A 20,985-nucleotide genomic window follows, 5' to 3' on the forward strand; every position below is an offset into this window, starting at 1 on the left:
TAGATTAATCTTACTGAAACGTCAGACTTAAATTCGCTGAGCCTATGCCACAATTCGCCGATATATTATGCAGAAAGTCGCAGATAAATTCTTGCATAAGTCGCAGTTATATTTGCATTAGCAATCTCGCTTCTTTTTCGAATGGCTTACGAATTCGGACTTAAATCGCTCTGTATCAAAATGTGTAACTACGCTGCAATAGCAACAAAGTCGCTGTCAACCCACAATCAAGCCTCGAAAAAATACACATGCACATGCATACATACCATTCACTTTTGGAATTTTTTGTTTTTTAAATTTACTTCGCATGCAGCGTTTTCCTCGTTCCTCGCTCACAGGTAACAATTTTGCACGCTTATTTGAGCTTGGTCCAGAGCTATTCCGCTCTGCCCTTCTCAACGCCTTCGCTGCCATCAATCGCATCATATTTTCAAATTAGTCAGCCTAAAAAAAATGCACGAACGTTCGACTTCCAGTTATATATATTATTTTCTTTCGCTGCTATTTTCCCAGCAAGTTGACTGTAACTGCTTTTCCCATTCTGCTCGATTGACCAAAATGTATTTTAGAAGAAAATGTATTTTACTTTTTCTCAAAAAAAGAAGAACGACTTTTCTGTTGAATTGATTTTTTATTTCTGAAATTTATATCAAGGCTTTTTGCACAAATTGAAAAATTCCTTAAACAATCTAACCAATGCCTACTATTCTCGTTGCTATAGAGTCATATCGCTTGAACACCAATTGTATTAGATTTGAAGTTCATGCGTTTGTCGCTGGGTGTATTTATTATGTGCAGCATCTCTAATATGTAGCGTTTGTTGTAATTCTTCTGTTGCTGTAGAATTTCTACATTTTCTAAATTGGGAGTGTCCAGTTTCTCTGCAATGCTGTGTTAGCGCCGTTTTGCCATCATTAGGGTTGTTGCGATTTTTAATATTCGTTTTATGCCCGGAAATCCTCGTTTTTAGTTTCGATTTAGTAGTCCCCACATATACTTTGTCGCATACGTGGGACCCGTCACCATTACATAGAATTTTATATATCAAGTCCGATTTCTCATATTTATCTATTCTACTCTTGGTATTACTGAAAATTTGTCGCAACGTATTATTGTAGGTAAAGGCTAAATTACATTTCTCTTTGTCATAAATATTTGAATATTTTATTCTGTTAGACAGGCCTGACACATATGTAGTCGATTTATATATTTTATTATTTTCGGCATTTTTCCTCGCAGTGGGTTTCTTATAATAATCTCTTATAAAGTTTTTTATTATGCGTGTAGGAAATTCATTATTTTCTAGAACATTTATTATTATTTTAATGTTTTCTTTATGATAAACTTCATCGCTGATCGAGAGAACTCTGCTGATAAAATTTCTGGCCGTATTGACTATTGTAGATTTGTCATGTTTAGAATTAAAGTTAATTAATCTACCTGACGCGGTAGGTTTTTTATACCAATCAAAACATAATTGGTTATTCTTTTTTATAATAAGAGTATCGAGAAACGGTAGTTTTCCGTCCTTCTCCACCTCAATTGTAAATTTAATACTCCTGTTGTATCCATTTAGAATATTTAGCAATTCTTCCACCGTATCAGTTTTCACAATTGCGAAAAGGTCATCGACGTATTTGGTAAGCAAACGTGGCTTATAAGGGGAGTCATCTTCAAATTTCTCCAGTAATTCTTCCATTACAATGTCTGCTATGACGGGGGATGCTGGCGAACCCATGGGCATACCGCAGCGTTGCTCATAAATTTTATTGTTTAATTTAAAATATCTATTATCTCTAATGCAGAAACGAACAACTTCTAGAAAAAGTTCTTTTGTGAGTGTGGTGTGGCTCTTTATCTGGTTCCACTTAGATGCTATAATTTCTAAGGCATGATCTACGGGAATGCTGGGAGATAATAGATATTTTAAATTAAACAATAAAATTTATGAGCAACGCTGCGGTATGCCCATGGGTTCCCCAGCATCCCCCGTCATAGCAGACATTGTAATGGAAGAATTACTGGAGAAATTTGAAGATGACTCCCCTTATAAGCCACGTTTGCTTACCAAATACGTCGATGACCTTTTCGCAATTGTGAAAACTGATACGGTGGAAGAATTGCTAAATATTCTAAATGGATACAACAGGAGTATTAAATTTACAATTGAGGTGGAGAAGGACGGAAAACTACCGTTTCTCGATACTCTTATTATAAAAAAGAATAACCAATTATGTTTTGATTGGTATACAAAACCTACCGCGTCAGGTAGATTAATTAACTTTAATTCTAAACATGACAAATCTACAATAGTCAATACGGCCAGAAATTTTATCAACAGAGTTCTCTCGATCAGCAATGAAGTTTATCATAAAGAAAACATTAAAATAATAATAAATGTTCTAGAAAATAATGAATTTCCTACACGCATAATAAAAAACTTTATAAGAGATTATTATAAGAAACCCACTGCGAGGAAAAATGCCGAAAATAATAAAATATATAAATCGACTACATATGTGTCAGGCCTGTCTAACAGAATAAAATATTCAAATATTTATGACAAAGAGAAATGTAATTTAGCCTTTACCTACAATAATACGTTGCGACAAATTTTCAGTAATACCAAGAGTAGAATAGATAAATATGAGAAATCGGACTTGATATATAAAATTCTATGTAATGGTGACGGGTCCCACGTATGCGACAAAGTATATGTGGGGACTACTAAATCGAAACTAAAAACGAGGATTTCCGGGCATAAAACGAATATTAAAAATCGCAACAACCCTAATGATGGCAAAACGGCGCTAACACAGCATTGCAGAGAAACTGGACACTCCCAATTTAGAAAATGTAGAAATTCTACAGCAAGAGAAGAATTACAACAAACGCTACATATTAGAGATGCTGCACATAATAAATACACCCAGCGACAAACGCATGAACTTCAAATCTAATACAATTGGTATTGCCTCTGCCTTTAGGCAGCTGATCAACAACAACAACAATAATAGATAAGAGCATCTCCCACTGTTTACCAAAGAGTTCACCGGCAGGCTGCAGCTGATATCACTTGAGCGGCGCTCACTACTCATTTAGATAACTTTCTGCTTATGTTAATTTTTTGTTTATGATAACGGCTGTGTGTTATTTACATTTTATTGTTATTTGATTTGCACTGTTCGTAAACTTATATTTTTGTTACACTAGTTCTGTACTTGTGCAAATGTGTATTTTTATGATTTTAATGTGTATGTTTGTTCTTTTCGTACCTAGTCCTGATGATGACTTCAGACTGAAGTCGAAATATCGACAAATTAAATAATATAATTGTATATCAAAAATTCACGTATTGTGTTTTATTAAGAATATACAAATATTTGGCCTAGAGCTCGTTTATATTTAAAAAGTTATAATTCAAAGGCCGTAAACAACAAAAATAATAAAACACACATTTTATATTTAACTTTTGGTGCTAGATGCATAATCAGATCGAAAAGATATTACTAGTGTGAGTTGTTCCTTCTCTGGGTGTTGTATATTTAGTCTAGAAACCGTGGAATATTTTCTACGTTTACTACGTTTCCTAGACTGAGAGAATTGTCCTATTTTAATAGTAAAATTAAAATTTTTACAAATACATATGTTGAAAACTGAAATTAAAAAAAAAAAAAATTTTTTTGAGCGCGGCAGCTTCTAATAATTTTCCATTGCAGAAAATATGCATTTTATATTTCATCTTCGCCTGTAATTCCTATTTGGGTAAACATCTTGGAACAACAGTATTAATAAACCGGAAAATACAAATTTTAGCTCGTTCGAAAGATATTACCTCCGAAACCGCAAGTGGTCCGCTGCCAGTTTGTGGATATCACTGAGGACCTGTTTGTGTTTTTTTACTTCATACGGCTGTATTCTCAGGGCCGTATTTCCTCATAATGCTTGCGGGGACGACCTCTTAAGCCCCTGGGAGGGTTGACCTCTTCAATCAGATGTCTGTTGGGATTCCCAGGTTTCTGGGTATTCAACTGAAACTGTTTGTTCGGCATTTCATTTATCTCCCTAATGCAGAGTACGCTCGCCTCATTGTGTAGGTTGTGTTCTGTGGACATAAGGAGAGTGGTGTTTTGGCAGGCCTGTATTTTCTTCCGGTGAGTAACCTTTACGCGACCATATCGCGGACGCGTAGCATGCAAGCGGCCAGCCAATTGCTTTGGATTTTAGGTACAACCATCCTATAAACGTCACATACTGGTAAGGGTGTAACCGTCCTAAAAACATTATTTTCCGGCACACGCAGCAAAACCATTTCTCTTGACCGGGGTATTGGGTTCGATACCTTCCCTAAGCAGGAAAATATGGCGCAGTCCCGCTGCAAGGATCTGCTAGGAGGATGGCAATTTGTGGGAGGGACGTAACAAATTAAATGGGGTTACACTAAAAAGACAGCCTTTGGTGGGGAAAAATTCCGAGTCGCTTCGGTAAATAGAACCGGCGGCCTTGGGAAGCGATTGTTGCCGTCCGTCATTTGACACCTATCCCTATATTTTTGGACGCGTCTAGCTTCGACCCATGTTATAAGTTATTACCGTTATTTCTACCAACAAGCTTAAAACTTGTCACCCAAAATTTGAGCCACCTCTCCTGGACGGATATTAGTAGTCAAATTAACTTTGAATACAAATCTACTCAAGTAAGATAGAATTCAACCTACAAATGCCATGCAAATAGGCAGAGAGACTAATGGTCCTTCTCAATCACTCGGGTCCTATATTTATGTATGTTCGGTCAAACACTGTCAAAACATCAGCTGTAAAAACTGTAATCCGATGGAGCCAGTCAAAATCTTTGTAGGAAGAGAAATTAATAACCTCTGAAGAGTTTCTCCAATGAAACATTTTTTTTTTTTGTAGCACATATGAAGGAAAACTGGGAAGGTGACTCAGGTGAATAGAAAAAGCCCGAATCGCTGTAGGACGATGCCATGGAATTAGACATATATTTATCGAAATTCTCGGAATCAGGAAGCTCCAACGAAATCGCCGATAGACCTATTATGTACTTTGATGTATTTAAATTTAAATGACTTAAACTAAAGTATCTGTTTTTGTTATATTATCGACAAATAATATCCACAATTTACTATATTTGGTTGTTGTAGCGATAAGGTTGCTCCCCGGAGGCTTTGGAGTCCTTTGGCGGATACAAATCCGGTACGCTCCGGTACCACAGCACCATTAAGGTGCTAGCCCCACCATCTCGGGAACAATTTATGTGGCCACATTAAACCTTCAGGTCATCGCCTCTCTCCACACCCTTAAGTTCCATGAGGAGCTTGGGGTCGCCAGAACCTCGTCTGTTAGTGAAACAGGATTCGCCGCGGATAGGTGAGGTTGATAATTGGGTTTGGAGAAGCTATATATTGCGCTGGCAACCTGAAGAGTTGCGCAACACAATTCCTTGAATCTGGTATTTTAGTCGTATTTAAAATCGCAGTATGTCAGTAAATGTTTCTTTCTTTTAAAAAATAATGATTGTATATTCAATTATTATAAGCCGGTGTTAAGCTCATGAATTTTTAAATATTAAACTACTTGAATAATTAGAAGGGGCTATTATTTCTATTGATAAATTTTACGCCTTTTTGCACCCAACTCCTAAATTGGTTTAACATATCTGGTGGCAATGAAAGTATACCAAAAATTAACCTTGGGGAAAAAGTATTTAGTACTGAATGGAAAAAAGTGTGCATTCATTTCAAGCTTACATTCATTAAAGATTGGGAATGTTTCCTACATTCCCACTCTATATTGTATTATATTTTACCATTCAATAACACACACACTTTAGCTTTGAGTTAAAGTATTTTGAGCCATTCAGGAATGGAGATTTATAATATGCAACAAAAAAAATCACAATTTTTTAAAAGAATGCTGAGAGAATGCACACTCAATTGATTCAATCTTTTTACAGCTCTATTTGCGCATATATATGTAGTTTGGGCTCCAAACCGGTGTTGGACCCATACGACAGCATGACGCTTCTAATACGCGTTCAAAAATATCGAGAGGTGTCAAAAGACGCGTATTTTATCTCTGTCCGGAGATATTTGCAGTTGAAGTTGGCGATTTTCATGTGGTTGTTGTAATGTCGGAGTACCCACAAAAAAAAAAAAAATTGTGAACATAAGTGTTTTGCGCGGATATAGTGTTGGTCTCCAAACCTGTGTTGGACCCACCCAGGGTAATTTTTTATAAGCGCGGCCGAAGGCCGCCAATGCAGAAAGGTGTTCTGCGAAAAAATACTGTGGATCCCACCCTCGGTTTCGGAGGGACCCGCGGATCATTTTTCGGTTTTTCGTTAATATCTTTTGACAGACTTAAAATTTTTCTTTTCCGGATCGACCCTCAACTAGACTATTACCGACACCTCTCGATATTTTTGGTAGCGTATTAGCAGTATAAAAAATTACCCTGTGTGGGTCCATACTTTGGTAAAAGTCTAGTTGAGGGGTCGACTGCTAATACGCTACCAAAAATATCGAGAGATGTCAAAAGACGCGTATTAATCTCGAGAACAATAATCCGAAGACGGAAAAGAAAAATTTTATCTCTGTCCGGAGATATTTGCAGTTGAAGTCGGCGATTTTCATGTGGTTGTTGTTGTGTTGTACCCACCAAAAAAATTGTGCCTCACCGTGGCAGTAGCCACGGTTATACCACACACCCGGACTTGGCATGGCGTAGCTCAGCGTTATTTTTTATAAGCGCGACCGAAGGCCGCCAACTCAGAAAGGTGCTCTGCGCAAAAATACTATGGATCCCACCCCCGGTCGGAGGTACCCGCGCGTCTTTTTCCGGTTTTTTTGAACGAGTTAAAATTTTTATTCTCCGCCTTCGGATTATTAATACTGAGACGCGTCGTTTGACACCTCTCTCGATATTTTTGGTATCGTATTAGCAGTCGACCCCTCAACTAGACTATTACCTTTTCCGCCTTCGGATTATTAATACTGATGTCAAGACGCGCCGTTTGACACCTCTCTCGATATTTTTGGTAGCGTATTAGCAGTCGACCCCTCAACTAGACTATTACCAAAATTTTTCATTTCCGCCATCGGATTATTGTTCTCGAGATTAATACGCGTCTTTTGACACCTCTCTCGATATTTTTGGTAGCGTATTAGCAGTCGACCCCTCAACTAGACTATTACCAATTTTTCTTTTCCGCCATCGGATTATTGTTCTCGAGATCAATACGCGTCGTTTGACACCTCCCTCGATATTTTTGGTAGCGTATTAGCAGTCGACCCCTCAACTAGACTATTACCGAGATCTTTTTAATGGATAGCTGATCAGGGTTCTACGTTTTATTCAAGAAAAAATAAATATATTTACACAATACACTTGGCTACATATAGCTTTGTACATGTACAACTCATACATGACGCGAATATCGCACATTGCTACAAATAAAAAAACACCTTTTTTATTTATACGTACCGTGCACAGTTACGGTTCAACCCGTTGTTCCCTCAACAACTATCTACTCAAATCTTTCAGATTATTGTTAATGGTACCATGAAGTCATATTTACTTTATTTTTTATAAAACGTAACGCCTAAGAGCACCTGCAATCAATTTTATATTACATGAAAAATAGTTGTTCGAAAAAATGAAAATATTGACTGAGAATCGAAAGTCGAACATGCGTGTTGCCAGACGATAAAGTTACCAATTATCTACAAATATGCCCGCCGGCCTACAATGAAATCAGCAGCGTATTGTCGATAAAAGCCCTGTCACATAAGCAATTTTTCCTATAGATGTGCTTAAAGCGGGAGTCATTGGTGCCGTATGTCGTATCGCTGTAGTCGTATCCCTAACGTAATCAGCTGTTTATCGTTACGACGGTAAACCAAAACCCAATTGGTTGGCTACGATACGGTTACGACCTAAGCGGCACCAATAATCGATTGCATTGATTGTCATAAGGTTGGTCGAATCAGCTGTTATAAGGTTACCGATACGGTTACCGATAAAGCACCAATGTCTCCAGCTTAACTCAATCGGAGTCATAAGTTACGTTCCAATGACGCGTCAACCAGATACGGATAGAAATTTAACGTTGGTTTGTGTAAACAACAGCGTTGTTGTTGTTGTTGTTGTTGTAGCGATTAGGTTACTCCCCGAAGGCTTTGGGGAGTGTTATCGATGTGATGGTCCTTTGTCGGATACAGATCCGATACGCTCCGGTAACACAGCACCATTAAGGTGCTGGCCCGACCATCTCGGGAACGATTTATATGGCCACATTAAACCTTCAGGCCATCCCTCCCTCCCCACCCCCAAGTTCCACGAGGAGCTTGGGGTCGCCAGAGCCTCGTCTGTTAGTGAAACGGGATTCGCCGCTCGAAGGTGAGGTTGACAATTAGGTTGGAGAAGCTATATATTGCGCTACACAACCCCTTGAATCCCACAACAGCGTTGTGATCCTGATATTTGTCTGGTTCAATTTCTGATCCGTATAGCAGTTCTGTATAGCAATTCTGTTCGTTTCATTTTCTGTAGTAGATTTTTTGACAGCTAACCACTTTTGAGTTGGTAGCACTGAAATAAATATGTGTACATATGAGTCGTTCTGTGAATAAAGGGAATGAGTCCAAAAATTTCAAATGGAGAAAAACGACAGAACAGTTAACGTTGACTTTAAAACTAGTTGTTACAACAAAACTCAAAACTAAAATTGCCAAATTAATTATTAGGTCTTCTTTTACAATTTGTTAATATATAATGTTAGTATGTAAGTGTATGTGTTCACAGAACCTTTTAATATTTTAACGAATTTAGGGAAAATCGCTAAACTGTTGAATAAATCACTCCAATATTCTGTATTGCAAAATGGACTTTATTAGATTACTTTGGGTGTAGTACAATTATATTTCACAATTATACTTCGTAACTAATAGCGTGTTTAAATCAAACTGATTAGTAATTCCTCAGCTTGCGCTGCCTTTATACTCTCTGTTGCCTTGTCCGCATATTTCTCCAAAGGTCTAGACGTTAAATCTTCTAGAATATCCTGCTTCATTACCAGCTATATGCGTGTGTATGTGTGAGAACCAACTTCGACTGATGACTACATGTGTATGCGTGAATTATTCTTCGTCGGCTTTTATGTACGTGTGTAAATGGATTAAATTCATGTATTCAGGTACACAAGAGTCGCAGCTTGTTTTGTTGTTGTTGTACCTTTATTTACTAACAACATAGTGATGCTAAAATTCGACACACTGCCCTCCACCTAAGTCGGATCGTCCCGATCAAACAAATTTTCTGATCTAAACGCTGCCAGCATTTCCAAATAAACCACTTTAATTTTGTTTCGTGGTTTGCCAATGGTTTGTGTAAACTACACCGTTGATCCGTTTTATAACTTTGTATGGGCCTTCCCAATTACACTGCAATTTCGGGGACAACCCTTTTTTCGTTGTGGATTGTATAACAGCACCAAATCTCCCTTCCGAAAACGTTCCGGATTAATATCTTTATCGTATCTGGCTTTTATCTTGTCACTTATAATCTTGGTCCGTTGTCTTACCAGATCGTGTATTTCCCTCATCTCTTCTTCCAAGACACCAGTGGACTTCTTGGCATTTCTCTCTGAATCGGCATTTATCCCAAACTTCAAATCAGCTGGCAGTCGAAGGTCATTGCCAAAAATTACCTTTGCGGGAGTTTGCCCCGTTATCTCATGCACTGCCGATCGGTAAGCCATCAAGAATAGTGATATGTGTGCATCCCACTCTTAATGGGACTTGTCCACTACTCTCCTTAAGTACTCCCCCAAGGTTCTATTGAAACGTTCCACTATACCATCACATTGAGGATGCAATGCAGTTGTCCGTGTTTTCCGAATGCCCAATGTCTTACACATTTCTTGGTACACCGCTGATTCAAAATTCCTACCTTGGTCAGAATGTAACTCCATTGGTACACCATACCTGGCAACCCAATTGTTTGTAAACACATCTGCTACACTTTCCGTTTCCTGATTAGGGATTGGGTATACCTCTTGCCATTTGCTAAAATAATCTATAACCACCAATACGTATTTGTTTCCGTGGTTGCTAGTAGGAAATGGACCTGCGAGATACATAGCGGTCCTTTCGAATGGAGCACCTGAGTTATATTGTTTCATCTGGCCATGACTTCGGGTTTTGGGCCCTTTCGCTCTGCCGCAAACCTCGCAGTTGGCAATCCACTCCGCGACCGACTGACGGCCACCAACCCAATAGAATCTCTGATTTCAAGATGACCTCCACTTGGACCATTAAGTAGCCCGCGGAGAACGCCAGGAATCTTTTTCTTGGGAAGAACTATTAGTTTCTTCTTGCACTGGCCATCCTCACTCTCTCATATTCGATGCAGGCAACCGGATATCAATTGTAAACTGTTCCACTGGGCCCAATATGACTTCGCAATAGGACTCTCTGCTGACATCTCTTTATTTGGTCTTTCGTTTCGTTCGAGCCCGTGTATAACATGTGACAGATCTGTATCTTCTTGCTGACACTTCCTTAGTTGTTCCTTGTCCCATTCATCCGTACACGTTATAGCCATTAGCCGGACATCTATAATGTCTTCTTTAGCCTCGGCCTTTGAACAGTGCTTGCACTCCAAACTACATGGTCTTTGTGACATTGCATAAGCATTTCCATGGGTACTACCATTTCGATGCTCAGCGGAAAAGTCATAGCTTTGTAGTCGCTCGATCCACCGTGCCAATCGTCCTTCTGGATTAGGGAACTGCAAGAGCCATTTTAACGCTGCGTGATCTGTCCTGACGCGGAATCGCTGCCCATAGAGGTATTTGTGAAAATGTTTAATGCACTCTGTAGGGTTCTCATTATTTTCATTTAACTTTGTGTTTAAGTTACTTTGAACTTTGTAATTTTAATATGTTTTACCAATATTTTAATTTTCAATATTGATTTTTTGATTTTGGCGGCCACCGTGGTGTGATGGTAGCGTGCTCCGCCTATCACACCGTATGCCCTGGGTTCACACCCCGGGCAAAGCAACATCAAAATTTTAGAAATAAGGTTTTTCAATTAAAAGGAAATTTTTCTAAGCGGGGTCGCCCCTCGGCAGTGTTTGGCAAGCGCTCCGGGTGTATTTCTGCCATGAAAAGCTCTCAGTGAAAACTCATCTGCCTTGCAGATGCCGTTCGGAGTCGGCATAAAATATGTAGGTCCCGTCCGGCCGATTTTTAGGAAAAATCAATAGGAGCACGACGCAAATTGGAAGAGAAGCTCGGCCTTAGACCTCTTCGGAGGTTATCGCGCCTTATATTTATTTATTTTAAAAAATTTGGCCTCGATAGAAGCGATTTAAAATAAATATAAAAATATATTAATCAACCAAGTTATTCACATAACTACAATTGGCGATCTTGCCTAATAATTACAACGCTGATTCGAATTCCCACTGACCATCATCTTTACCATCCATTATCATCTTTACCGTGAAATTGGTGTAGGATAGGATAGGATAGGTTGGATGGTAGCTGCCCTGATAAGGATAGCTCACTTGGACAACACGAAGGTCCGTTGTGATACTTAGAGCATCGTTGGGTAGCAACGATAAAGCTCCGAATGATACCGACCGCAACTTTGGATAAATCCTCGGGAGATCCAAGTGAGTCGCGACCGAAGTACTTTCGCCTAGTTCTGGAAAAAGCTGGGCAATCACGCATAAAGTGATTTGGTGATTCCACCTCATCATCCTCCATACAGTTGCAGCAGGATGGAGTTTCCAGTATATTGAGACGTACCGCATGGATACCCATGGGACAATACCCTGTCAAAATCCCAATGACCATTGATAGGTGATAGGTGAGCCTTAGTGAACCCAATTATTTCAGCAGACCTCCTGCCATCCACTTTCGGCCAGAAAGATCTTGCTGCCCTGCAAGACGTGGTGTCCGCCCAACGTTTGCTGAGCTGACTCGAGGCTTAGCTATGGAGGAGCAATTCACAGGTGGCCAGCGGAATCCCGAAATCCCTACAGCCATCTTCATCCGGTTCAGTTGTACCGATGCGGGCCAAGAGATCCGCTTGACAGTTACCCGGGATATCACTATGGCCCGGGACCCAGATAATCTTAATTGTAAAATAATTCGATGCAATCGCAACCGAGGTCAGGCACTCCCAGACCACCCTCGATCGCACTGTAGTTGAGCTCAAGGCCCTTATAGCCGCTTGGCTATCAGAGTAGATGTTAAATTCCCTAACTGTAGTAGCACTGGATAGCATTCCATCCACCGCATCCTTAATCGCAGCAACTTCCGCTTGGAATACACTGCATTGATCAGCCAACTTAAACTTGCGGCTTAAATTTAGCTCTTGACAAAAGACCCCCCACCAACCTTTCCATCCAGCTTCGACCCATCCGTGAAAAAGTTAACCGGTCCCATGCCCCAGGTAATTCCTCTTCCCTCTCCTCTCTCTGGAATGACTGGGGTGAAGTTTGTATAGGGAGCAGCTATCGGCACAAAATAGTCCGTTCTGTCCGGGATAAAGTCGAAATTGGTAAGAAGGCTAGAGTGTCCGCGGTCAGAAAGTCCATATCCCATATCACGAAGACTGATAAACGACATTGCCGCGGCCGCCTTTCCCGCAATATCTACTGGGTATATGTTCAGCATGACGTTCAGTGCCAAGGTAGGTGTTGTTCTGAGAGCGCCACTGATACCGATCAGCGCCGTCCGTTGCACTGACCCTAACATTTTGGAGGTGCTCGCCGTGTCCAGTGCTTTCCACCAGACCAGCACCCCATATAGCAGAATCGGTTTGACCACCATCTCATAAAGCCAGTGTACTACTCTTGGCGAGAGTCCCCATCTCTTTCCGATAGCCCCTCTGCAGCAGTACAAGGCAATGGCGGCCTTCCTGGCCCGAACTTCCACATTGGGTCTCCAGGACAGTTTCTCGTCCAAAACAATCCCCAAATGTTTAACCCTATCAGAAAGTACCAACGGTACCCCTCCAATCGAGGGAGTTCTGAAATCGGGCAACTTATAAAAAGAAAAAGAACCAATTCCGTTTTTCCCGGGTTGACCGCCAATCCACATTATTCAGCCCACCTAGCCACAGTATCCAGGTAACCCTGCAGAACATCGCGCACGGTGCCCAGAAATTTGTCTCTGACTAGGATAGCGGGGTCATCTGCATAGGCAACCACCCGACAACCATTGGCTTCCAGCTCCACAAGAAGCTCGTTGACTACCACAACCCAGAGGAGAGGAGATAGGACACCCCCTGTGGCGTACCCCTGCACACCTTGCTCTTAATTATGGCCCCTCCCCACTCCGATGCGACAATTCTGCCGCCTCGACTACTAAACCCACCAGAGCTCTTTCGACTGCCCCCGGTAAGACATTGTTAAAAGCCCCCTCGATATCTATAAAGGCACCCAGAGCATACTCTTTGTGTTCTAGGGACCCCTCTATTTGCTTTACAATCTAATGGAGAGCCGTTTCCTTCGATCTGCCCTTGCAGTACGCATGCTGTGAAGCCGACAGTAACCCCCGAGGTATCCTTTCCCGTAGGTACAGTTCAATCAACCGCTCAAACGTCTTAAGAAGAAACGATGACAGACTGATTGGCCTGAAATCCTTAGGTGATACATGAGAGCTTCTGCCGGCCTTCGGAATGAAAATAACCCTAACCGTGTGCCAAGACTTCGGGATATAGTTAAGCCTGAGGCAGTTAGTATAGATGATGGCCAACCAGCGTCAGGAAATCCCCAAAGACTTTTGAAGTTGCGCAGGTATAATTCCATCCGGGCACGGAGACTTATAGGGCTTGAACGACCCTATAGCCCAGGTTATTTGACTTTCCTGTATTGGAATGGCAGGCACTTCTGCATGGCCAACGACCGCCGACCATGCAGGCGAAGATCCCTGCGCAACTGGGACATCGGGAAAATGATTGTCCAGTAAAAGCTTTAGGGAATCCTCGCTACACATCGACCAGTCCCCACCATCATCTCGCAGAGGAGCGGGATTCCTAGAGAGTATTTTTCTAAGCCTTGCGGATTCATTGCAGCCTTCTACGTTTTCGCAGAAGCTTCGCCATGCATCTCGCTTGGCTATCCTTATTTCATATTTATAAATCCCCAGACTCGCCTTATAGAGCTCCCAGTCCGAGGGTAATTTACTCCTCCTGGATCTGTTGAAGACCCGCCGACTGGACGCTCTTAGGTTGTCAAGAGAATCCGACCACCAGGGCGGCTTGCCCTTCCCCCTGTAAATTTTCAATGGGCAGGACAGCTGAATGGCGCTATTACTTGCCGAGGTGAAGTTTTCCACCAGAACGTTTATCTCAGATTCGGACAAGTCCGAACTAACGGTAGGCGCCGCAGGCAATAGCTCTCCCAGCTTCCTACAATACAAGTCCCAGTTAGTACTTTTAGGGTTCCTAAAATATATTTTACCGCGACGATCTTCGTTCACCGAGAACTGAATATATCGGTGATCAGAGAAGGAGCGCTCGTTGAGAACACTCCAGCCAGATATCCGACCTTCCAGTTCTCTACTAACCAGGGTGAGGTCCAGGACCTCCTCCCTTAACGCAGTAATAAAAGTCGGGTCATTCCCCCTATTACATATACAAAGTCCCTCATCTACAATAAAAGTAAATAAAGACTCACCTCTAGTGTTGGTATCCGAGCTTCCCCAGATGCTATTATGGGAATTAGCATCGGCACCGATGATCACGCCAACACCTCTCCGCTTTGCTTCAGCGGTGATTTCGCCCAGTATCGCAGGTGGTGGTCCCGCTACGTCCCCGTGGGGCATGTACGCTGAGACCACCCACATTTCATTACTTCCTCGCTCGAGGCAGACCGTGGTTACGTCAGCATTGCTGAAATTAGAGAATAAAAGCTTTAATCTCTTTTTTAACAAGCACACAGGATCTAGGCCTACTTGCCTCCCCATGCACCTAGGTGTTGAATTTTCCAGTCCTTAAACCAGAAATCTTACTGCCGTTACTACTCAGCCACGGCTCCTGGACAAGGACTATATCCACTCCGCCTTTTTCAAAGCAGAGCAACAAATTTGCGGAAGCCGCGTTAGAGTGCTGAAGATTGATTTGACGGATTTCCATCAAAACCACTCTTCTTCCGCACCCCATGCTTGGCGGATTCGTGTTAGTCGTGCCCATTCTAAAAAGTCCCTCCTCAAGGTCGCTATCCGGAGCCGATTGCGTAGTCGCCCTTCAACGGTCTCGTGGTTATCTATGCTACGCAGGGAGGCCTCGCGAGGGTTGACGCATTACCTTATGAGTAATGCGTTCAGAGCCAGTCCGGACGTAAAGCGGGAAAATCTTCAACCGCACCTACACCACGAACTTAACGGTGACGGAGCCGGAACGTACCCTGATGCCCGCCACGGTTTTAACGGGGCGTGGGCAGGTGCAGCATTAGCCTACCAGCAGTTTCGATAGGGTTTCACACCAACCTACTAAGGTGGCAGAATACCGCACCTACCAGCCCAAAGTCATCAATTCCTAAACATAAACATAGTCAAAATCAAAGTCCCTAACAAGGCAGTTCGTCACCGTTGTGTACCGATCTTGACCCTTAACAGGGTCCTCCCTCCCCTGAGCTCGGCACAATGACTCAGGGGTGCGGGTTTTATCGAGTTGTCCTCTCTAGATCCGCCATTATTAATATAAGCAGGGGCACCGCGTGCAGACGTGATAACTAATCACGCGTGACATTCGTCACTATGGCCGGTCTAAGACTGATAACAGTCCCTGATCCAGAGCCTGGAACCACTTATGATATCCAGGCCAAGTATCTTTGGTGTATAACAAAATAGATAAAAAAAAAACAAAAGAATTGAGAATTTCATTGATACCAAAATACAAAAAGTGAATGCTGGGACAAGGCTACAAAACAAATTCATAACATCTATGACAAAACAAATTTGGCAGGAAATAAAAATTATTAAAATTTGCGAACAAGAATATGATATTGTAAATGAAAGTTAAAAAAGAAAAAAAATAAACAATATGAAGTTAAAAAAATAGAAGTCAAACTTTGAAAATGTGACAGAAATAGAAACAATAAAAATTGGAACATATGCGTACATTAAAATAAATAAAAGAAATATAAGTTTTGAAGTTATTTAAGAGTTTGACAAATGAAACGTTTTTTTTAAAGAAACGAAAATTGATTGCTTGAAATTCAAAATTCAAAATAAAAATTTAGAACGAAAGTCGAAAGTTGGTGATACAAGACTATTAAAAGTTAGTGAAAAGTAACAAAAATAGAGATAAATAAGGAAACTGAAACGTATATATTGTGCATTTTGAGCTTGTAATCGAAACAAACGTATCTACAATTGGCAACAACAGGAAAAACAAATGTATGAAACTGATAGAACAATAAATTTACATCAATATAACAACAATCAAAATAACAACAGAAAAGCCAACATAAGAGCAATACGTAACTATTTATTTACAAAAATTATATATTGATAAACCTATTATATTTCATTCAGTGATATGCGAATTGATTTGATATTGTTTTATAATATCATTTATGTATTAATGACATTCTTTTTATATTCAGTTGAGCAGAGCTCACAGAGTATAATAACTTTCATTGGATAACGGTTGGTTGTACAGGTATAAAGGAATCGAGATAGATATACAGACCAACTCTAAATATTCTCGCGGAATTTTGTTCTCGCGGATTTTTTTATTCCCGCGGAAAAATTCCTCCAATTCTGTTCTCCTAGGGAGAACAATAATTGGGGAATAGGAATTTCGAATTTTCGAAGTCAGCTGTTTTGTCAATTGAAATTTCGTTGCACATTTCTTATTTTGTTTAAAAAATTGAAAAGTTTAATTATTGTTGCAAATTTGTTGGAAATTAAGAAATAAAATATAAACATTGCACAGTATTTAGTGCATTTCATGTGGTATTCACTGAAATGAGTAATGAATTGGTGCCACAGCAACATCAACAGCGGAACATAAGAAGAAGACGGCCGCATAACACAAATCTGCCGGAGTTTTTTTTTTTTTTTTTTTTTTTTTTTTTTTTGTTTTTTTAATGGACGTTGTGGCAGCGCGCTGCCCTCAAATGGCCCAATGAAACCAGGCTAATCCTGTTCACGCGATCGATTTATATATATATATAATAACTTTTTTTTATTTTTTTATTTTGCCGAGTCTTTGATGGGCAGCGGTTTGTCAAGCGTCACGATCTGAGACTGCTCAGCTACAGAAGAAATTTCATCAGCCAAGCGTAATACTTAAAGAGAACAGAAGCAAACGTATTATACATTAATTTAGAGAGGTGAGAACAATCTTTTTTATAGAAAAAAGGGAATCCGAGCTATCAAATGTGTTTGAGTGAGAGTTATAATCTTGGCATAAACGCCGAAAAGGTTCATTTTGTTCGAAATTCGTTCTACATTGTTTCAGCAGAAGAGGTTTGAAGTGTCTCGATGTCCGAGAGGGAACGCAAAAGTTCACTTCATTCAGAAGGAATGGGCTCGAAATTGATCCATTTAAAATTTTTGTCATAAATATCACACCAAGCATTTCCCTTCGACTAGCAAGAGTTGGAAGATTGATAAGCTTTAATCGATTAGTATAAGGTGGAAGATTAGTTAAAGAGTCCCATTGGAAATTTCTTAAGGCAAATAGTAAAAATTGTTTTTGTATTGATTCGAGACTGTCTGCATGGACTTGATAACGCGGATTCCAAATTATCGAGCCGTATTCTAATATTGGCCTAACTAATGTTGTAAAAAGTGCTTTAGTTATGTAAGGGTCGTTAAATTCTTTTGACCACCGTTTAACAAATGCAAAAACACCTTTGCCTTTATTCACTGTAGCATTAATATGAAGATTGAAACTAAGTTTGGAATCCATCATGACTCCCAAGTCAATAAAATTATTTACAGTTTCTAGATTATAGTTGTTAATTGTATATGAAGCTGGTGGCGAAACTCTCCGAGAAAAACACATGAATTTTCATTTTTTTGAGATTGAGCGGCATATAATTTACATTGCACCAGGTAACCAAGTGATTTAAATCCATTTGAAGCAAGGAATGTTCCTCAACCGAGGCACATGATTTGAAAAGTTTTACATCGTCTGCGTACATCAAGATTTTTGAGTATTTAATTGTACCAGATATATCGTTTATGAACAACAAGAACAGAATCGGACCAAGATGGCTGCCCTGAGGAACACCAGAAGAAACATTGATGACCCCAGAAAGTGCATTTTTAAAGATTACTTTTTGCGTACGATAACCAAGATACGAAGAAATCCAACATATAAGACGGGGTTGAAAACCGAGTTGACTGAGCTTATGAATAAGTAATGGGTGTGATACTTTGTCGAAAGCTTTACTGAAATCGGTGTAAATTACATCAGTGTGAAGGCCTTTTCTAAATCCATTAGAAACGTGGGTGGTAAATTCTAGTAAATTGGTGATAGGTGATTTGCCCTTACAGAACCCATGCTGCGAGCTTGCAATTATGGGGGAAATAGGGAATGTTAGGTGGTGGGTAACAATAGCCTCAAATAACTTTGGGATAGCGGATAACTTTGCTATGCCCCGGTAGTTTTCTATTGAAGACCTGCTTCCATTTTTATGAAGCGGAATAAGAAAAGATTCCTTCCATATTGTTGGGAAAACGCCATAAATTAAAGATAAATTAAATAAATCTGTTAGCGGCTGATAGATGTTTGCGGCACATTTTTTAAGAAAGTGTGTCGGGATCCTGTCGGGGCCGTATGAATATGATACTTTTAAAGTTTTTAAATAAGATAATACATCTTCTGAAGATATAAATGGAGCTCTGATTGAATAACATGAATCAATATGGTATGGGTATTCATTAGGTGAAACGTTGGTCTCAATAGAGTAATTTGATTTGAAAAATTCCGCAAAGAAGTCGGCGATCTCTTGATCATCGCTGGAAATATTATCTTGGAATTTCATGGATGATGGAAACCTTTTCACCCTGCGTTTAGAGTTTACGAATCCGTAAAATGCCTTCGGGTTGCAAGTTATATTTCTTTTCATTTTACAAAGATAAGCTTTGTAACACTTTTTGTTCAATTGAAAATACTTGCAGCGTAGAATCGAGTACTGTAAGTAATGGTTATGTAAACCCGTCTTTTTGAACAACTTGAAAGATCGAGACTTTTTATTCTTTAAAATTTTCAGCTCTTTAGTGAACCATACTTGGCTTGTATCGGAATGTACACAAATCCGCTTAGGTACGTATTTTTCAAAAAGACAGTAAATGGTATTGTAAAAGTGAGAAACGCTTTGCTCCACATCAACATTAAATGTTGGCCACACTATTCGAGATAGATCACGATTTAATTTTTTAAAATTGGCCTTCGCAAAGTCGAAGCGATAACTGGAGTCGTATCGTTTATTTCCGCTGTTACAAGCATAATTTACAACTTCGTAAACTATTTTGAGGGAAGGGTGGTAAGCATCTTCAGGTTCAATAATGGGTTCGCATCGACTAATGGAATATTTAGATTCATCATCCACAAAGGCTAAATCCAACACTCTTCCGAATTTATTCGATTGGATGTTGATTTGTTGAAGGCACAGCTCAGACATTCCGTCTAGAAATTCATTGTTGGAAGACTTCGACGAAACTGGTACGATATTAAAGTCAGAGATGCACCATGATATGTGTGGCATATTGAAGTCACCCAAGACAATAATGGAATCGGAAGGCTTTAGCATCGAATTAACAGTTCTTAGCAAGGAAATGTGATTCATATAAACGGACAGTTCAGAAGATGGCGGGATATAACAGATGGCCAAATAAATGTGGATATTTGCTAGTTGTGTGCGTATGCACAAGAACTCAGTTGTATCGGTGGCGGTTACGCAAATCTCTTCAGATGGTATTGAAGAGTGTACAGCAAGCAGAACCCCACCTCCAACCCTGTTCAGGCGGTCATTTCGATATATCTGGTAGTCATTACAGAGGATCTCTGAGTTAAAAACATGAGGTTTCAGCCAGGTTTCGGTTAAAGCAATTATATCGTAGCTTGAGTTAAATGATTTTAAAAACAGTTCTGTTAACTTGGTGTTTAAGCCTCTAACATTTTGGTAAAGTATATCTAAAGCAGATTTTTCGTTCAGTTTTTTGACTCAGTGTTATTAACAGGGATCTTTGCCAAGTTTGGAACACTCTTATTCCGCCTATATTCAAATTCCCGCACAAGTGCCCCAGAGGGCCAAAAATCGTTACTCAAGATAGTGTCAAAATGGTCAATAGGTACATCTAATCTAAAGGAAGATACGTTTCTTTCATAACTAAAATTAAATTTCCGAATTGTTACGTCATGGGTTTTCCTTTTTGAGAAGATATACGATTTCAGATCCTCCTCAGTAGTATCCCTCTCGAATCTTGACACGAATATCGATTTTTTAGGAGGGACTACAACCAACTTCCTAGTTCCAGGCTCAGTCGCCTGAGAACGGTTTGCAGGTTCAATATTTTTTCTAGCTGCTAGTTTTGTTGGAGGTGCCTTTGATGTTGAAGGCTCTACTGTAAGAGGACTTGGAGATGCTAAGTTTATTAATTCTATCGTGCTAGGTGTAGGAACGATTGGGTTCTGGATGTTTTGAACGGGGTCTAGGGTCAATACGCCAGCCGAGACATCAGTTCGTTTTCGTTTGCTGTCACGACTGTCGCTGTTAGCATTAGCAGCTGAATCGGTAATACATTTGAAAGTTTTAAACAAGTTTTCATAATACTTGAATTTATCCCCTAATGTAGAAAGTTCCTTACCGATTTCGGAGAATGCGTTTCGGGTATGTTTGAAAAGCTTAAAAAGATCCACTTCGGTGGATCTGCATTTCAAGCACGACCAACGCACACCCTTGTTATCGTTGATCGCATCACACG

General features: G+C 40.1%; 1 protein-coding gene across 3 annotated transcripts in view; it reads right to left on the minus strand.

The window, feature by feature from the left end:
- The window catches only part of trc (Serine/threonine-protein kinase tricornered), a 145,062-nt gene extending 137,354 nt beyond the window's left edge, over positions 1-7,708 (minus strand). For 2 of the 3 annotated variants that reach the window (XM_067756683.1, XM_067756681.1), the window contains exon 1: positions 7,506-7,696. The gene's annotated coding sequence lies outside the window, so the exon portion shown is untranslated. Of the gene's footprint in view, positions 1-7,505 lie in introns of all 3 variants that reach the window. The other variant, XM_067756684.1, reaches the window with a different exon arrangement.
- Positions 7,709-20,985: the final 13,277 nt, after the last annotated feature.

This window comes from Eurosta solidaginis, chromosome 5 (genome assembly GCF_040869045.1).
Source record: "Eurosta solidaginis isolate ZX-2024a chromosome 5, ASM4086904v1, whole genome shotgun sequence".
NCBI classification, from domain to species: domain Eukaryota; kingdom Metazoa; phylum Arthropoda; class Insecta; order Diptera; family Tephritidae; genus Eurosta; species Eurosta solidaginis.